The 13,033-nt window shown below is 37.6% G+C and overlaps 1 long non-coding RNA gene across 38 annotated transcripts in view; it reads left to right on the top strand.

The window, feature by feature from the left end:
* The window catches only part of LOC107149875, a 528,547-nt gene that overhangs the window by 414,532 nt on the left and 100,982 nt on the right, over positions 1-13,033 (top strand). For 12 of the 38 annotated variants that reach the window (XR_007349151.1, XR_007349157.1, XR_007349154.1 and 9 more), the window contains one exon: positions 2,259-3,151. This is a non-coding gene — a long non-coding RNA (uncharacterized LOC107149875). Of the gene's footprint in view, positions 1-2,258; positions 3,154-5,612; positions 5,723-8,154; positions 8,829-13,033 lie in introns of those variants that run through there. The other 26 variants (XR_007349140.1, XR_007349174.1, XR_007349150.1 and 23 more) reach the window with 9 other exon arrangements.

Below are 13,033 nucleotides of genomic sequence, written 5' to 3'. Positions count from 1 at the left end.
GATTTATTTAAAAAGTATGTGTTTATGTACTTTTTTAATGGTAGAAAGAGATATTGTTTTAAAAAATATATATTGTAAGTTATCATAAGCTACGACTAGGGACAGCAGGAATCACAGATAAAATTCTACCAAAAAGACATTATTATTTGTGTACCTCTTACTTTTATACATTCCTTTACTCTTAGAAAAATTTGATCAAGATTCAAAGTCTTATTTGATCCAATATTCATTTTGATTAAGAATATGTCTTCAAACCACATTTGAGCTTTTCCAGAAAGTGGAAGAGAAAAAAAATCTGTGGCTTCCTTTGGCTCTCACAAGGAGTAGGTTGTGTAGAGGGCTTGGACATGCCTTCTGCCCAGGACTTTCACCTTGGAGAGTTCATCAAAACAGGAGATGGAGATGCTATGGAAACCGGGAAAGAGAGTTGTTGCATGCTAGCCAGTGGGAAAATAACCACTATTCCCTTCTGGAAGCAAATTTAAAAGCAAAATGTGTGTGTGTGTGTGTGTGTGTGTGTGTGTGTAGCCTTAAACAACACAGGCTTTGGAAAAGCTGCATTTACACTGCATCTCTTACCAGTTGTAAATGGATAATCATCTATTTACAATGATTTGGTTGCTGCATCTTTTGCAGCTATTAATTCAAAACAGCCTCAAACTGATTTTGTTTAAAAGTAGAATTGTGCTATAATGACTTTCCTCAAGGAAAGAGACTGAATATGAAATTGAGTTCCTTGGGAAAGCACATTCTGAATTCTGCCAGCAGGAAGCCCCTCTTGTGAATTGACAGGGATAGGAGGTTCCATCCCCATCACTTCAGCTAGACAAATATTCCTCAAGAGCTGCACGTTCTGGCCCACTTTTTCTCTTTTGTTTGTCTTTGTGTGTATGAGCTTGTGTATGATTTCTCTTTGCAATAATGCATGCTGCTCCAACCATCATTAAAATGATTGATTTTATCCTGTTTTCCTGATCATTTTGTTGGTTCAGTGACTGGTAAGAGCACCTACATTTTCTTTGAAGTCTTTTCTTGTGATGAGGCTTCCTTTGAGGACTGTTAGCCTTTTTCCAGAATTCTCCTGAGCATTGTATATAAGGCAACCACCTGTTCGATTTCCATGTCTCTTGTCTCCTAGGGATTACCTGTCCAATTCTAGTGCACACTTTCTAGAAATCCTAAGGGTTTCTGATAAGACTGGAGGGAATTGATACTGTTTGCTATTTATGGATGTGGATGACAAGCCACCCCTAAAAGAGTCCCTCCCTTTCAAGAAATATCAATATTTGTTAATTGTGGGTTTTGTGGGCACCTCTGAGAATCTACCTACATGAGTTGACAATTGCAACTTAATTTAATCACTGCGCAGGATCTGAAAATAGCTTTTAAATCAGAGCCTAGAAACTTACAAAGCTTCCAGCCCCCATGGAACCTAAGCTTGGGGATTTTTAAGTCCTAGTGACATTTTTTTTGGAATGTTAAGATTTAGAGTTGGACTTGCTAAGCTAACACATTAAACTGAAAACAAAAATAAAAAACAAGCTCCCAGAAATTAATAATGATCTTCAAGAAGTAAAGAATATTTTATCATCAATAAGACGGAAGAACATGATGTCAAATGAAAGGATAACCATTTATTTTTTGTAAGATTAGCTTTAAAATGAATATCTTTTTTTTCCTAATTTTTAAAGCCTGTATTATTGAATCTTCATCATACTCGCCAATGTGAATAAAATGCATGAAATTAATGCTCAGTGAGAGAAGCCAGACTCAAAATCATCATAAAGAAAAGATGTGAAAAAATGGGAAAAAAGAAAATCTGAGCAAAATTTATTCATTGCAGGTTCTAATTCCCATCACAACAGATTCATGATTTAACTCTTAAAATAGCTTGGCTTTACTAACAACTAAAGCTAGATATTCCAAGGAAAAATTTTCAGGTTCTCCCATATAGCTGGTTAATTATGCAAAAGTATTTCACACAGCAAAAAGAATTTATTGCTCTTCTTGAGGAAATTCAGCTTATCCTGAAACACTTGGGAACTGGGTTATCAGCTCAATTTCAGAAGGCAAATATTTACTCATTGTAGCATTGTTTCCCACAGGTAATTGGAATTCAAATATGAAAGTATTTAAGGTTTAAATCTAAGACAACTTTTTGTGTCTTGATATCATAAAATCTTTCAATGAAAAGATATCCTTTTGTTCAGTTTTCTGTATTTAAGATTCTATTTACTTATTTATTTATTTACCCTTAGAAATGTGCCAGGTGGTATTCCAGACCTCAGGACAACAGAGACAAATACCTCAAGAAGTTCATACACCAGAGGAAGACAGGCACATAAACAGATAAGGACCACACGGAGGAATCTATGCTGGAATGAAGATTTGTAAAAAGAGTTGGAATTGATAGATATGTGGTTTAATAAAAACATTACTGTGAATTTAACATATGGAGGGACTGCTAAATGATTTTCAAAAGCAGCTGTACTATGTCAAAATCTCACTAGCAATTTAAGAGAAATCAACTTTTTCCACATCCTTGTTTACAATTGTTACTGTCTTGTCTTTCTTTTTAGCTATGTTAGGGAGGTTGAAGTAGCACCTACTTGTAGTTTTGATTTGCATTTCCCTGCTGACTACTGATGTTGAATATTTTTAATGTGCTTTTTGATTATGTGTATATCTTCTTTGAATAAATGTTTTCATAAAAATAAAAAAGAAAAGATGTGAACAGGTGACGCGACTCTCTGCTAATAGAAGTCAATGTAGTGAGATATCCTCAAGGGGTAGATGGGGGTATCTAGAGGGGACAAGGGAGGAAACGATTCCAGGGCATTGCTAGTGCTACATCAATTCCTTATGAGAAAATTCAGCAACCTGCACACTATCTTATATGTACTTTTTGCTACATCATTGTCATTATCATTAAAGTAAATACATAAAAGTTATTTCATCATGGTCCAGTATGAACCTATTGGCACATGGAAACCACAGAACTGGTTCAGTTTCACTTTGGACAGATTGGGAAACTGAGGCTTTGAGAGCAAAACTGTCTCATTCAATGTCTTCTCAATCCATCAGTGATGCGACTGGGAAGTAGTTCAGGCATCCTAAGTCTGATCCTCCTAAGTCTGATCCTGGGACCTTGCCCTCCTGCAGGCTTCTTAAGCTGTGTTTGATTTACCTTTTACCTCTTTAAAGAAGTGCCCAGCTTAACTGAGGGTGTTTGCTCAGCTGCTTGGAACCCAGCACATGTACAATTCATACTTCCTCAGGGTGACTTGATCCTTACTGTGGTCAGCCAATCCTTGTCAAGGGACCTGGACATGTCCTACTACATAGCCATCTTCCTCATGCATGTACCTCTCCAAGCATTTCATTTTTTCTTAAGAAAAGACATTACTTTTATCTTTTATGAAACACATTTTTTTTTCTTGGATACTTGAAACTCTCCAACCCTTTATTCTATTTTCCACTCTCTATCTTTCTTTTTCTTTCTTCTGGGTCTTTCCCCTCTGCCTACAAATGTGCTCACTATCCCTCTGCCTTACAAAAATGAACAAAGTAACAAACAAACAAAGCAGCCTCTTTCCTGGTCCCTGCCAGCAAGTTGGTAGATATTTGTTGAGAGCCCACTGTGTGTCCATGTACCAGCCCTGCTCATAGTCAGGCAGGCCCAGACTTCCTCTTTAGGTACTTACGTCTGCAAATTTTTGAAAAAGTCAATTTATCCTTGATTTTTTCTACTTAACTCCAATTTTTAAATTTTTTTTCTCACCCAACTGCTCGTTGGCTTCCAGTCTCACTGCTCTACTAATACTGTTCCTTTAAAGAATGCCCATTTCTTTGTCTGGAAAAATTATAGCATATACCTGTCATTATGGTACGCGCATCAGTGCACCCATGTATCCTCAAAATGTCATAGACAGGAGAATAAATTAGGAGAGCAACATTACATTTTAGTGACCTTATAAATTACCATTACTGAGTCCTCCTCCTTTTTGATACTTGATACATTGGGCACAGTGTGTATAATGGTTAGGGACATTAGCTTTGACATAAAGCCTGGGCTCAATCCTTGGATTTCTTGTGTAGGAGCTGTGTGATCTTAAGCAAGTTACTCACTCACTCTGACCCTGCTCTTCATTTGCAAAAAAGGGCTTAACAATAGTAGCATCTACCTCATATTATAGATAGACCCAATTTAAAAAAACCAAAAGTATCTAAAGACATTGTACAGTGCTGGCATAGAGGTTAGCTTTCAGTAAAGGGAACTTTTTCTCACCACGTTTTCCTGGTTGAGTTTACTTCATGCTCTGCACATTCTGGTGATGTTTCTTGGGCTACTTCTGTACTTTACCTTTACTCACAGCACATTCACTATGGTCTTGTGTTTATCGTTTCTCTGTTTAAAACAACATCAGAGCCTTATGGTGAAGCAGGTGGGCTGAACCAACAAAACTTATGGGTTCATAATCGCAGCTGTGTCTCTTACTAGCTAAGTGCACTTGAACTTCCAAATTGTACTTTCCCTTGTGCTTGTCTTTGCTATTATCACTATTAAATGAGGCTTATAGTAGTATCTACCTTCATAGCTTCTGCCCACTTCAAAACTGCTGTGTGAAGATTCAATGAGCTAGGCCTGTATCACATAATTAGCCCAATTCCTGGAACAGAATAAGCACCTACTAAATGTTAGTCCTTCTACTCTCAGTCTCCATATTAAAGGTTTTGTCCCTGCATTCATTTATTCTCCGTTCTCCCTTGCCCCCATGTAAGAACATCTGGTCAACCCCGTGCATATGACCTCTGTGGAGCCTTCATACCAACTTCACCCCAGTCCAGACCTTTGTTCTTTCTTTCTGATCATAAGAGCTGCTTCATAGCTAGTTTCTCTGCCTGCAATATGCACCCCTTGATCTATTGTCAACAATAAAGTCGTTGAATTCCCCCAAATCACATTCCTGATCCTGTCTCTTTGACACTGAGAACTCCTGTGGTTCCCCATTGTCTGCAGATTAAATTCTGAACTGCAAGTCATGCTATTCAAGAGCTCCCCTATCCAGACTCCACTTCCCTTTCAAGCATTATCTCTCCCCTGCACACATTGCTGTCTCCAGTGACCCAGATGAAGAGAGCATCCTCTCTTCCTAAGATCTGACTACGATTTCCCCATCAGGGCCATGGTTTCTCTTGTTCTCTCCATTTCAATATCCTCCCTTTTCTAAGTGCCATATAACTATCACTCTTTAAAGTTCAATGCAGATGCTATCTTCACCAGGATTTGACATCTCCCCTACCTGTACACAGAAGAGATACACACTTCTGGGATGTCATCTGACTCTTCCCAGTAATGCCACATTTTCTACCTTATGTTCTGTCTAAAGATAATTTTCTTTCTTTCTTTTCCTTTGTTTTCATTCTTTCCACAAGATCAAAATCTGTTAAGTACTCATTTTGTCCCTCTGTCTTCTGCCCTTCACCTTATAGTTTGCATCAATATTTTCAGGGTAGATAGGTGGGTATCTTAATTAACCCCTCTGGGCATTGAATCAGGCTCTGTGGAGGACACAGCAAAAACCATAAAGAGCTCTCTTCCTATCTTGCAGGGACATAAAGCTGAAATGAGAAGAAAGAGCATGCACACATGAAAATGACTGAGTAACCTTCTCAGAGCAGCTCATAAATGGAAGCAGCTTAATGCAGTGCCCTGGAGTTGGTAAGTCCTGGGGGATGCAGAGTAGGGAGAGTACATCAGCCTTGCAGCATAATGGGTGAAGGTTTGGCAGAAGAGGGCAATTTTGCAAAGGGCTTGGAGGGAAGAGAGGCAGAAGGATTGGCAGAAAAGGAAGGGAAGGCTATCCCGTGGGTAGGAGTGACTGGGCAGAGTGCAGCAATGCCTATTTCCTCTTTTGCTTGAGGGGCAAGGCTGGATTTGTCCTGGAAAAATTTAGGTGTATTCATGTCCCAAATCAAGATACCCTCAGGACCCAATTTAATGAAATAAATCCTCCATGTTCAGTAGCAAAGACCTGCATTTTACAATCAAACAAGCTAGGTTGTCATCTTCTTTTGTTTACCAATTATATGATCCTGAACCTGTAACTCTCCCTGTCCAAGTCCCAGATTTTACAACTATTTTTAGCACATTCATATCCTGCCTTTCTTAAGAATTGTTAGTGTAAATTTGGAAAAGTACCTTATTTCTCCAGGTTTTTTCATGTTTATAGGATGAATATGAAAGTGACTGAAGTAGTATATATAAGGATATGCTGCATCATAAAAAATCAATGTATGTTAGATTATGTCAATATTATTTATTACATTCTAAAAAATCAGATTATTGTCTATAAAATGGGTAAGCTAATAGTCACTTGCTAAGGGTGTTATATGAATTTAATAAGCCACCATCCAAAGTATGGGGCATAGGTAGGCACTCAATAAATGATGAATTGATAGTATGCCAAGACAATATATGCCTGGGGTTAACCAGAAACATCAATCACCATTCTGTTTAATCGATCATGTAGCCTTGTATTTACTATCTATTTTCCATGTTAGAATAAAACCTCAGAAGTTCAGATTATGCCTGACTTATCTACAATTCAATATCTGGTACTAAACCCAATTTCTGCTACACAGTGTGGACTAATACGTAGACAAAGAGGAAGGACTAGGAAAAAAAACATTTCAGTGGTAATTATGGCAACACACACAGCTGGTAAATAGTAGATTTTTATGGACTAATGAATTGTGCAAATTATTTCCCGAGCTGTTGGAATGAGGCCATTTGCATTAAATATGCAGAGTATTAATAATTAAGCTATAGATTCTTTCTGCAGCCTATGTTCTTTAGTTTTATTTCCACCTATTTGCGCACATTCATGCTATTGCCCTCCCATATACCCTCTTTGTCCACTGATTCTTCTATTTTATCTTATAGATCCTATTATTCACTGTAAAATTGAAAGATTTGTGGCAAAGGATAACCTAAGGCATAGGGTGTCTCCTGACACTAGTGTAATTATTAGAAATCCTTAATTAGATAGTGAGAGGAGGAGAACTTTTTGTTAAGATAAGTCACATAGAGAAAAATAATATGACCGCAAAAAAGAAGGAAAGGAGAAGTGATATAGTCATAGAAACTTAATCTGCTTAGTGACTTTACCAGTGTTGAAATTGTCAACAACTTCATTTTAAACACTTATTGAGCACCAATGGCGTGCATTATTACAAAGTTCTGAACTAGGAAGTGTGGAGATTAGAGAATAACAATCTGGCAAAGTCTCTCTGTTTTCAAAGAACCTCTCTCTCCCTTAGTTGTGAAAGAAAAACATAAATAAAAAATTCTTGAGTAAGTTTCTAGAGCACCTTGATTTTAGCCCAAAAGAATGACTAAGGGTATTGAAGGAGTTTGAAAACTATTAATCTAAGAAATGACTAGAAGAACCTCAGAGGTGTTGTCTTGGAGAAATTAAACAGGAACTAGCCAGGAGCTTCAGGGAATAATTAGCTAATTTATAAAGGAGTTTTAGATTCATTTTGTGGATGGTTATGAATGGTTCCAATGGTCAGAGTTAAAAGTGATTATTATTTCATTCATTATTTTATTAATTCAACAAAACTCTAAAGAACACTAATTAAATCCTAAGAATTGTTGTAAGTGCCACAGAGGGGGAAAACAATTCCTAAAAATTAGTGCCCTAAGGGAAAAGGATTCCCTATAGAAAGAGCTTTTCAAAGATGAGCTTCCTCTGAAATAAGGTCAGAAGTTTCACTCAGACCTTTCTAATTATTAGTACATATAAAGCATCTAAGGCATTTGTATTTGGCAAATGTTACTGCTTTCTGTAAATCATAAACCACATTAAGTTTTGGGAACATAGGAATAAATGTGGCAGTTCCTTTCTAGATGAAAAGAGAGAGATAGCAAATATTTACAAAAATAAGCAGGATAGTGTCTGGAGATTATCAACGTAAAACTTATAAATTTATAGCTATGATACTGAGAGTGTGACTGGGATGCTTTAGGCTGGATATCAGGGACAGTGTTTCTCAGAGGTGGTATTGGAGCTGGGGTTAGGAGCAGGCACAGTGGCATGGAATTTGTGTTCTCCCATTCTAAGACCGACACATTTCTTCACTTGCTAGGAGTGGTGGCAGTTGACACTTTGCAGTTGAATTCTTCCTCCCAGTGATTCTCCTCAGCTGAAGAAATCTGTCTCATCTAAAGCCCTTCCCCTTTCAGGGTGGAACTCAAATCCCATGGTTTATCAAGTGAGCATAGAAAAGCCTGAGTACCTCGTCCCCAGAAAGGACAACTCTGCACGGCCTTCCACCTCAAAAGTGCCCACAGGGTTGACTGAGATTTTTGTCATGATTCATTGTATCTCAAATTCTCCTTTTGCCCATCTCTGCGTTATTTGCTCCCTGACAGGGTTTAACTCTGAGAATACACCCACTAAATTTCCTGCACACAAATTTCTGTCCTATGGTCAACTTCCCAGAGTCTGCTTTCACATGACCCAAGACAGATATAATTGATAAGGTGTAGCTGTCATTGTCCTATGCAGCCATTGAAATAAAATGTGAAATTTAATGACAGCAACCATAATTAATAACCTCTTATGATTTGGATCTAGAATGTGCTCCCAAATACTATATGTCAAAAGCCTGGTTCCCATTGCAGTAAGGTTCAGAAGTCAAGTTTTAGGCAAGGATTGGATCATAAGAGCTGTAATCTTTTCAGTGAATCAATTCATTTGATGGATTAATAATTTGAATAGACTACTGGGTAGCAATTGTAGGCATGTTGACATGGCTAGAGGTAGTACATTACTGAGGGTATACTCTTGGGGATTTTACTTTGAGTTGGCTTCTCTCTCTCTCTCTCTCTCTCTCTCTATCTCTCCTTCCTGGCTGCCATAAACTGAGTGGCTTTTCTCTGCCATGACCTTCCACCATGGTTCTGTAATAGAGTTAGCCAACCATGGACTGAAACCGTGAACCAATATAAATGTTTCCTTCTCTAAGTTGTTGTTTAGGTATTTGGGCCACAGTGATAAGAAATTGAAAAACACAGTACCACTATTAATACATGGCAGTCCAGGACTACGGAATCCTTCTCTGATTCCCAAAACAAAGGTGACCTCAGACAGCTTCCCTCTCATGGGTGTTCTCTCCTGCTCAAGAAAAATCTTACTGATTACATTCATTTTGACAAAACTTAGATATGTTTCTTCCTGGTTATAGGCCCCTGCCCTCCATTTTTCTTGTACTGTTTACTTTAGAAAACACAATTGTAAATTATTTCTTAGCCTCTGAGATATAAATCTTCTCTCAAGTCTCTTACCAGTTGTAAAATATTTTACAACCCCAAAGGGTCTTTGCCAAGGATCTGAGAGCCATTTCTTTGAAATGCAATAGCATCTCTTCCTCCCAGTCTCTGTCAGAGTGTAGGAACTTAACTTCAATAAATGCCAATTAGCAAATGAGAGGCCAAGCTCTCCTCTAATGCCCTCTAGAACTTTCCCACCAGCTCATCCCTGGGCTTAGAAACTTCCTTCCTTTCATTTCAGTTTAAGGGTTGAGTAAAATCTCTGTACCCCATTGTGACAGTCTAGAATAAAGTTTTCCTTCCCTGTTTAACTCTGGTGCAGTTTACCATTGACACTTCCTTTCTCTATTAGTGATTTTGTCAAGCAGGTCATCCAGCAAGGAAAAGATGGCTGGAGTTAGTAGTACCCGTTTATACCCAGCAGTAAATACATGTTCTGGATTATTCTTTTGAATTCCAGCTGGCCAGGACCACAGGAAACGCAAAGAGGTTCTTTAGTTACACTACTGGACAGACAGCACAACATATCTGCTGATACCTCAGAAACTCAGTCTGATAATGAACTGGCTAAGAGTTTGCCTTGGAGAGGAAAGCCAGCAAACCAGGTCTGAGCTCCAGCATAATCTGAATGAAAAATTGCAAGTTCAGGCCTTGGGATCTGCATTGTCAAGCTCCAGAACAATACTGAGCATCTTGAATATGACCTTGGTTATTACTAAGGGCTCTTCCTGCTCAGATGACTTCATACCAACTTCTCTTAGCATCAACACAGCACTTCAAAGACCTTGGCTGTTCGGGATGCATGTTTTCTATTATTGAGCTGACACTCTGAAATTTACCTTTCAAATTTCTACTGGCATTTGGGCTGTCTCTGGACTTTTTGCTAGTTTTCTTTGTTTATTTTAAGGTTATTTTTTTCATTAGGATACATTCCCAATCATGAGATTACTAGACCAAAGGGTATATTGTTTTATGACTCCTGTTACCCATTCAGATTGCTTTTAATGATGAAAACAATTTTACTGCCAAAATTGACTTAATGTACCAATATTCCACACTTTTTTCAATTATTTTTACCAGTTTAAATATGTTGTTTTTGTTGTTTTGTTTTGTTTTGATGGCATCTGATACATAGAATATATTTGTATGAATGGAATTACTACATAGTTTACATTTCCCTTTCCAGGTAGCATGACAAAGTCGGCTGAGATGCATTTCAGGTATCTGTCCCTATGCAGAGTCCTCCCACTTCATTTTCTCATTGTCTGGGTTAAGGATTTTTTCTGCAGTTATTTGATTCCTGTGGTATGAACAATATAAAAGCAGAGCTCTCAATGGGATTGTTGGTAGGTGTGAAGAAGGTCTCTAAAATACAGTTGCCAGGGAATTCTCTAGTCCTAGGAAGATGTATATTGAGTTTGGTCCTCATAGCCCATCCCTCTAAACCCACAACTTTGAGATGTTATATTAAAATCAGCTACAAGCAGCTCGAAAGTTAAGTAATCCCTGAAAGGTAGCTGCAGGATGAGACAAGTAGGTAGGAGCGGGGAAAAAAACATATTGACTGAATGGTCATAGGCTAAAGTGGGTACACAGAACTTAATCCCATTGTATTAAAAAAAAAAAAGAGAGAGAGCCAGATTCCATGTTACACACCTGTAATCCCAGTGGTTCAGGAGTCTGAGGCAGGAGGATCATGAGTTCAAAGCCAGCCTCAGCAAAAAGCAAGGTGTTAAGCAATTCAGTAAGACCCTGTCTCTGAATAAAATGCAAAATAGGGCTTAGAATGTGGCTCAGTGGTTGAGTGCCACTGAGTTCAATTCCCAGTACCCTGAAAGAAAAAAACTTTATTGAGTTTAAAATGAAACATTTTGCAAAAAGTGTACATATATTTTGAAACAAATTGAAATAATATGCAAGCATACAGATTATTTATTTATTTATTCATTCATTCGCCTATTTATTTTTTAGTCATTCATTCGTTCATCTATTTATTTATTCATTTATTTATTTATTCATTTTAGTACCGGGAATTGAACCTAGGGGTACTTAACCACTGAGCCACATCCCCAGATCATTTTTATTTTTTTTATTCTGAGACAGGGTCTTGCTATGTACTTAGGACCTTACTATATTGCTGAGGCTTTCTTTGAACTTAGATTCTCCTTCTTCAGCCCCCTGAGCTGCTGGGATTAGAGCTGTGTGCCCGCTCATCAGGCAAGAGTACAGATTTTAAAGTGATAGATCTCTGCCATGTTTACTTCTGAGAAGTATTCTGTCTTAAGGTTTTAATTTTTACAGAGATTTTTAATTATTATTCAAAATATTATTTTTCGAAGTTCTAAACATAAAAGGAACAACAGGGAAAATGCAGCAAACATTTATTTACATTTCATTTGCCCAGATTTATAAAATTTGTGTATTTCTGATTTTTCATGTTTATTTTTCCATGTTTATACACATTGCAATGTTTTCATTCTTTCTCTGGTAATGCAGTTATTATCTTCATACAATTCCTCTTCATGCACTGATAATTTCCCAAGTTATCCCTGAGTATATGTGGGATAGTAGTTCCCAAACTGAGTGCACATTATAATTGCATAGCTTTTTAAAAATATCTCCACCCCAGAACTGAAAAATGTTATGTTAAATGAAATAGGCCAGGCATAGAAAGACAAATAATGCATGATCACACTCATTTGTGGAAGCTGAAAGAGTTGATGTCATAGAGGCAAAGAGAAAAATAGTGGTCACTAGAGGTTAAGATGTGTAGGGGAGGGGAGGTAAAGGGAGGTTGAATAATGGGGACAGTTACATGGGAGGAGTATGTTCATTTGTTCTGAAGTACTACAGGTTGACCATAGTGCACAATAATTTACTGTCTATTTTATAAAGAATGAGAAGAGAGGGATCTGAAGAAACAAGAAAAAATAAAAGTTGTAAACCTTTAAGGAGATACAAATGCGAATTCCCCTGATTTGATCATTACACCTTGTATACATGTATCAAATTATCATGCTGTACCCTATGAATATGTGCAGTGATTACAAGTCAATATAAATATCTCTTGCCCAAAGTATTTGGTAACATGGAATTGGAAGAAAAGCTTTTTCAGGATCATTTGTGTTTGTTTCAATATTCCTTCAGCTTATCACGAGCGGTGAGGATCTCTTGTACCCCCAAGACATTCATGTTGGCTCCCAGTGATTGCTCCTGTCTTCTCTCCTTGCTTCCTTCCTTGAACTTCTTTAGTTCCTTCCTTCCTTCCTTCCTTCTATGCACTTGCAACTCATCTACATAGCAATTAACTGTGGAGTTAGTTTGACAAGTGTTTTTGGAATATGTAGGTGGAATAAGTTCATATTTAATTACTAGAGCAGATATTGCCTGACAATCCCAGTTACATTCATTATTAATAGACTTATATTTCCTATTTTCATTTGGGGTTTACGTTTAATAAAACATTTGATATTTATAATCTTTCATTGGATTAGAGCCAAAATCACAGAGTTGCAGGGCAGCTTAAAGATCACCCTGTCACATGTTAACATTTTTTATTTAACATGGTTTCCAGAGGTGGGTTGTGGTTGGCAGAGGTTCACAAATTAGTCTATGATAGAGCCCAAACTACATACCAGCTCATTTTTGTTCTTAGCATAAAGTTCTGTTTGCACTCCCTGTTCCCTGCTCCCT

This window comes from Marmota marmota, unplaced genomic scaffold (assembly GCF_001458135.2).
Source record: "Marmota marmota marmota unplaced genomic scaffold, marMar, whole genome shotgun sequence".
Lineage (NCBI taxonomy): Eukaryota > Metazoa > Chordata > Mammalia > Rodentia > Sciuridae > Marmota > Marmota marmota.
Note: the sequence above shows the minus strand (reverse complement) of the source record. Positions and strands in the feature narration are given on the sequence as shown.